The 7,523-nt window shown below is 35.5% G+C and overlaps 1 long non-coding RNA gene across 1 annotated transcript; it reads left to right on the top strand.

The window, feature by feature from the left end:
- Nucleotides 1–4,073: 4,073 nt before the first annotated feature.
- On the top strand, nt 4,074–6,935 carry LOC119070454. The gene is made up of 3 exons (XR_005086516.1): nt 4,074–4,827; nt 5,582–6,238; nt 6,310–6,935. It is a non-coding gene; the product is annotated as an uncharacterized LOC119070454 (long non-coding RNA).
- The last annotated feature ends 588 nt before the right edge of the window (nt 6,936–7,523 follow it).

Below are 7,523 nucleotides of genomic sequence, written 5' to 3'. Positions count from 1 at the left end.
TAGCACAAATGACGATTCGTTACCCTACGTCCGTTTTCTACGTTTCGCAGCATAATATGGATTAAAATATTATAACATTAGAATACACTTGTTTTTTTGGCTTATTAACATAATAACGGCAGGCGATTTAAATTTATTGAAATAAATTGTTGTGAACGGTGATGGCTAGTCAGGCTGTTATAATTTAATAGTATCCTCACACCGTCACAAATCGTGCTAATGTACAGGCAGATGGAATACTTTTTTTCGGATTCGACGGAAAGTTGGAATGTCCTTCGATGTTGTGTGGCTGGTCTGGAAGATAATCTTGTTACTGGCGACACAGTCCAGTAACAAGGAATACTTTTGTTTGGTGTAATTGTTCTTTTGCAATGTTTGATGGCGTATTGTCAAGCTGAAGAACCTAATATACCCAGTAGCCTGAGAGCCGTAGTGAATAACTATAGTTATTCGTTCAACGAGTTACTGCGGAGGGATCTCAGAGTCATAAATGCCTTTTAAGGCACTAAATGTGTAGATTATCGAAGCTGTAGGCCGAGTGTTACAATTCACATCGTGTGCCTAAAAAAGCAGTTATCACCGAGTTTCATACAACCGTTGTATTACAACGTTTTTGTCAAAAAAGACAACAGAAGTTTCACCTTGCGTCACTGAGTTTGCGTCGAGTAGGCTCCTTATTTTAAATCCGTTCTTGTGCCTGTTTTGGAGAGCGCTGCTAAAATCGATTCGCAAAAGAAACAGATTACGATTCCAACTTTGTGGACAGTCGATTTTAAGAACATCTCCAGATAGCACTATAAAGATCCATTTGACAGCGAATGTCTAAAAAGTGTGGTCACAATTATGGGTGCACGGGAATTCTGATTCGATTCATAGTCGTTATGTTGGACTGAAAGCGTCACTTTTCATTTTGATTTTCATCATTTGGCAAATATCTGCTCACCTACTGCTTGTTGGATTTTTAATTTCAGATGCAATATAACTTCAAGAGGACCTTTAAAAAAATTTAGCATTAAAAACTAACTGTGCAATCAAACGCATCTAATCTGTGAGCATAACACAAAAAATTTGAAACCTGCTAGCTGAAGTGACCCACATTTCAAATGTGAGTCAAGTATGAATTTATGCATCGGTTACATACCTTTCAATCAGCTTAAAGGCTTAAAGACGTTAATTTTTCCATAAAGAAATGTCAACGATAATGTTTTATTGACTAATTTTTTTGTAACTGTTCCATATAGTAATATGTCTGTATATATAACGGCATTTCACTGGTCGAAACGGCAATATATAGAAAATATTCTGATTGAAACAACCCCTCGTCATTTCATTCCACATATTATGTTTACTGTGAACCAGTTTCACTATTCCTCTATTCGTCTGCGATCTTTACTAGATAAGGTTAAGATCTGAAACAGAACACTAGTAATCGAACATTTCATATCATAGAAAACAATTCTACTCGTCAGATTCCGCTGGATTTTAAAAACGTTTGATTTTTGAGCTTTAGTTTCCATCCCGTTTTTCATTGCAAACATTGCATATAGAACCGGTATTTGACTTTTGCCAGTTTTGCCTCTAGTAGCCACTTCTTAAAAGGTACTGCGTTTGTCGCTCAGCTTACCACTGGCTCAATACATTATTTCGGTAACAAAATGTAGATCTATTGATAAACTAATTTAGTAATGAACTACCAGTAAATGCTTTGTGGGTCGTTGAGACACAATATCATTATTGTTTACACGATGCGGCATAAAAACTTCCTCATATATACTACACAATAAGTAGTACACATCATTCGAGTTTAATTATTAGAAATTGGTATACGTTTAGTAAAATCATGCAACGAATAGACACTGTCCTGCCTGTTACTTCAATGTTCCTCGCAACTTTTCGAGTTATGATGATTAAAAATTCACATACAAAAATCACATAAATAATAAAATGTGAATCGATAAAGTGGCACGCGATGTGAATAGTTTACCATTGAACTTACTAGTCAGTCAGCTCTCCAGTTATATTTTCATTTTCATTGAGCTGGATGGATGATAAACGATAAACGCAAATTTTCCGACCTTGAATACACGTAACTATTTGTACACAATTTATAGATACCAAATTGTGTCCTCAAAAATTATCATTATCATTGTCCCCAGACTGCGAATGATGTGATGAGGTTGTGTATCCATTTCATACTTTTGTTTCTAAAATGTGTACATTTCGTTATTCAGTGTATTTGAACGGATCTTATCCACGATCTTTGAACGGATCCAACTAAAAAACCACTCGAAAAACCAAAGTGATACCTTTCATCACGGCATAGTAAAATAAACCAGGCAGGATCGGTTCATTTTTGAAATGTCAAATAAGGGACCTAATACACTGTATGAAAATGAACTCAAATGAACCCTGACATAAATTGAAAAATTTTATTCGCAAAAAATATAGATCTACTAGATTATTCAGGTTAACTGGTTAACTTTACTCTGTCGTGCTTCAGCTGCGTTTATCAGCTGGTCAACTCAGACCAAAACACACTGCTTACAGGTTTCTACCACTTGAATGAGCGTGTATGTGACGATCCATATAAACTCGTATATTGAGTATGTCTGTATGACTGTTTTCTTCTGGTAAAACAGTTGAAGCAAACGTTCGTAAAACTTAGTGTAGTAGACAACATAGTCCACTTTTTTTGTACATCTGCATAAAAATGAGCCATCATGGCTTTGTGGTAAAAATATATAATGTTTCCAGTATTCCCTCACTATTCTTCTTCTTTCAATTTTGAAATGTACGATAACTTCAAAATGTGCCCAAAAAAAGGCTAATTTTTCCAAAGTATATAAACAACTGAAGGTAATGCAAATCCACAGTTACACACGGATCCAAACTTTCAGGTGAATTTTAGCTCCGTCATGTTGCACACATATTGAATTCGTTTGCGTCAAGTTGCATCTAGTGGTGAATTTGGTACGATTTAGCGGCGTTATGTTGCACACATATAAAATTCGTTTGCGTCAAGTTGTATTTAGTGGTGAATTGAAACGATTTAGCGCCGTCATGTTGCAAAAGTCTAAGTTCGAGAAATACGAAAATGAATTCACCTGAAAGTTTGGATACGTAATTTCTCTGATCCGCTGAGGGTCTGCATTACCTCCAGTGTTTATATACTTTGAATTTTTCAAGCGCGTATGTCGATTCCCTCTTCTTCATTTTTTTAAAAATTGATATTCAATTTCAATTACTGGCTAATAACGACCTTCTCATTATGTACCTACACCATTTTGTCCTGATAATAGTATTTGAAAATCTCAATATTTCTTTTTGTATATAGCTCAGTATAGTAAAGGAAGCCAACATTTTTCGACGAAAACGATAATGCCCCACAATAACAATAATTCCCAACAATAATGCTCCATCAAAAATGGCTACCATTGTGAATGCATACACATGGACAAGTCAATTTTGTATTTATTTTTGATCTTTATTATAAAAGTGCGTCCGGATCTATACTTTATTACTGCAATCCGTAGATCTAATTTGTAGGAAGCTAACGACATTAGGCTGGAAAAAATCTGTTCATCTTTCAACACGCTGTTCAACGACAAACATCATCCACTACACAACAAACACGTGCTTAACCTGCAAGCGGAACATATAATGTTTGTCGTAGTACAACGTGTTGTAAAGTGAAACAATTTTTTCCAGCTCAATGTCTTTAGCTTCCTATAAATTAGATCTACGGATTGCAGTAATAAAATGTAGATCCGGACGAACTTTTAGAATAAAAATCAAAAATAAATAGAAAATTTACTTGTCCATGTGTATCCATTCACAATGGTCGCCATTTTTGACGGGGCATTATTGTTGAGAATTATTGTTATTGTTGGACATTATCGTTTTTGTCCAAAAAAGCTGGCGTCCTCAAGTAACGTTTGTTTCACAGTCCGTTAGTCAACTTTGCGATCCTGTTTACATAAAATAAAATTATGTTGTTCCTGCATAATAAAGTATTGTAAATATTAGGGTAGCCTCTCGTGTTGCCTCCTTGACACAAAATGTCCACTTACAGTTCTCGGTGCTTAAATAACTATTGTTACCGTATAGAGCCGATTCTCTGCTTCACATTATATGAGTATGTTATATGTGTTACACTCTATTGGTAAAAGTTTTTCACTCGGTAAATGTAAACGGAACGATTAATTAAGTTGATTAAAGTCCGGCAACAATAACAAAACAATGTTTTGATGCGCTTCAGGATATTCTATAATTCTATATTCATACAATATACTCGTTACGTAATTATAAGCTTTGATGTGTGCTTTGAAGCTGTTTCACCTGTTGAATGGAATAATATCGGTACAATCTCATTGATAGATAATTTTCCGATTTTCAAGTTCAAGTTCGAAATGTAATGGTGGTGTACTATAGTTTGGTGATTTAAACACTCATTGGAACGCAAATGGTTGACCAATGATCACGTATTACGAAATTTTCTCTAAGCTTGTGCATAGATAAACTGAAAAATTGTGTTCAGTTGTTTCTGAGACGGTTTTGTATCTGTTGTTTAAATAGCTGTGCGATAATTAAAAAAAAAAATTAAAGTGGTGTAACGTGTTGTGGACTGAGCTGATACAAAATATTTGCCAAGGAATCGTGCAGTTGTTAACTTTCGTATGACTAACAAGCAAAAAAGTAATATGCAACAGTTTTTAAGTTATCAAACAGCAAGGCGTATATACGGAGAAAGAAGCTACAAGAAATATGTGACTAAGCGGACGTTAATTTCGCTTACATTCAGTATCGGATTTTTTACGTTAATTGTGGGTAAGTGATTTTGAACGAAGGAAAGAAGGACCAAAAATGTAGAGAATATGAAAGATGTGTCTGGTGCTACACTTTTGTTCTAAAATGATGCAGTGGTCAGTCGCTCCCTTTTTACGGAAATAGGAGTTTGAGACGAGCGTTTAGACCGTTTATTTAAGGAAACGTTTTCATACAGACTGTTAAGAGAGAGCGAAGATCAGTTAAATTAAACTGGCCTTGAGGGCAACGTCAAAAATTTATGAATGAAAATAAAGTTCGGATTTTCGAAATACTCATTTTTTATGATTCATTTTGACGTTGCCCACAAGACCAGTTACGTTTAACTGAGCTGAAATATCTCTCTAAAGTTAATCTTCGATTTTTTTTTATCTGAGAATTTTACCCTTCAATGGCAGCCCGAGAAATGAAGAGCGAGATTTCTAGAACTAAATTGCATCATTCATCGTGGAAAATTCATTCCTCAAAGAGCTCTTCTGCAATTACCGATTTTGTTTCTCCAGAATACCTGAGTTCGTGAACTCAAAGTAGTGGTGGTGGAACAGTGGTATCATCACTCGACCTCAAAGTCTATGTTATGATTACCGCACCTTTTGTTACAGTAGTTTTACAATCAAGTTGTGTAGCACTATCCTGTTTGTCGAACAGACATTGTTGCTCTTTCATTGAATGTATACTGTAAAAAGAACTGCAAAACCAATCAAACAGAAAGCTAAAGGTATATTTTTATCAATCACATCAATTTTACATGCCACAGGTTTCCTTCTTGGTAAATTTGTATCACAGCGTCAGTTTAAACTGAGGCAATTATACGAGCCCGAAGTGATACAACTGGTACGATCGATTCTGCATGCAAAACAAATTGCCGAAAATATGTGGGAATCATCAATTACACGTTTCAACAATGATTCATTACCCACTACATTCAACGACTCTATGCCAACGTTTAATCAAATAAATTCAAATTTACTTGCAAAAATGAAATATTGTGGTCATCCGATACATCCGATATTGATTGATTCTGGTAATTTTGTCGGTCAACTGTTGGACGACGAAATGGTTCGATTGTTGAATTGTTTGACAGAATTGAATCGTCTGCTGAACGATTTAGGGAATGAAATGGTTTAAAATATTTAAAAAAGAAATCGAGACAAGGATACATATACGTGTATGTATATTATGGAGAGGTATACACAGTTTAACCAAAATTCATAAATTATGAACGATGTGAAGCAATGCAGTCCGGTTCTAATTTAATATGTAAATTATTATGTCTAGCTTATAACATGTTATGTTGTATAATGTGGGCAATGCTTGCGGTTGTAGTATTAAGCGTTTATAACTTGCAATTGTTTCATTGTTCCGGGTGTCGTGAGAACGTTTCAGGCCGGCGCTGCTTAGCCGACGCTACAAGGTACAAGGCTACATATCTTACATAATGAAATATTTAACGATTCACGACTTCTACTTCTTCCTTTCCTCAAGGTTGAGCATTTTGTTATCGCAAGCATAAATACTAACATTTCGCAACTCAGTGACGAAACTCCTGTTGCTTTCATTGTTGTATGCAGCTCACTTTAGCAATTATCAGTCGGTGGCACAAATAGTTATTGCAAATGCGAAACTAAAACCATTTAAATCCGGAGTAGATATGTTCGCCGGTCAATTTTTGTTAATACGATCGGCGGTGAGTAGGGTGGCTTGATTTTTAAAGTTCGATTATTTTCCAATATTTGATGAGTTGAGACACATTGTGGAAAATTAACTTCATTTCTATCTGGGAAGGTGGGTATGGTCGAGTGGGGTGTCAATGGATAGAGCTTGAAGTAAGCTACAAAACTCCTGGTTAGAGCTTCCTGCTACTAACTTTCCCAGCCGCCCAGAGCCATTCAAAAATTTCTGTTTTCTCGAGGTTTTTCACTTGTTGCGGCGGCTGGGTGGGCAGAACATCGGTGTTTGTTGGTCAACAATATTCAGCTCATTGACCTTTATAAACGTGCACAATTTGACATTATTCACATCTCGCATGTTGAAGTAATTGATAAAAAAACGATTTTCGCGACCACTTCGGAGAAAAATTTTCTAAGGGCCATGACAGCCCAACAAAAAATTTTCGGTAAAAAAGTTGTTCCACGATATTCACAGAATTGAACGACGATTCATTTGAGCCATAGCTTCAATCCCAACTGTTCGAAGTTTTGGCGAATTCACTTTTAAAGTGGTCCGTTTGACGCCACCAATAACAATGTAAAATGAGAAATGGCTTTTTGTGCAAATTTCTGATGATTTATTTTCTTTTTAGGTATATGTTTTAAGTTAAGTGTAGTAATGTATAGTGTAGCATGTACAATTTTGTTTCCAATAAATGAAGCTTTTTACTTAAAATAAAACTTACGGGCGAAGAGAAATAAGAAGTCGCAATTCTCCTTATTCATACCACTTTCATCACCAATGTTAAGACATTTATGTATGTATCGTGGATATCGCATGTGGAATGAATAACGTCAATCGTTGAAAAAGTGACTTATTCGTTGCCTTCCACTTTATTTTACTTATGCCAAAATATTTGTGCATATTACAGTTATTACACATATCCTCCTACGTCCTGCATTATAATCGCTGTTACAGTGTCACCCTCTTCCAACCCTCTTTCTGCTGTCATCGACTGAAAGTCTAAATAGTTTTTCGAATTTGCCATC

Source organism: Bradysia coprophila, assembly GCF_014529535.1.
Source record: "Bradysia coprophila strain Holo2 chromosome X unlocalized genomic scaffold, BU_Bcop_v1 contig_79, whole genome shotgun sequence".
Lineage (NCBI taxonomy): Eukaryota > Metazoa > Arthropoda > Insecta > Diptera > Sciaridae > Bradysia > Bradysia coprophila.
This window is presented reverse-complemented; position numbering and strand designations above follow the sequence as displayed.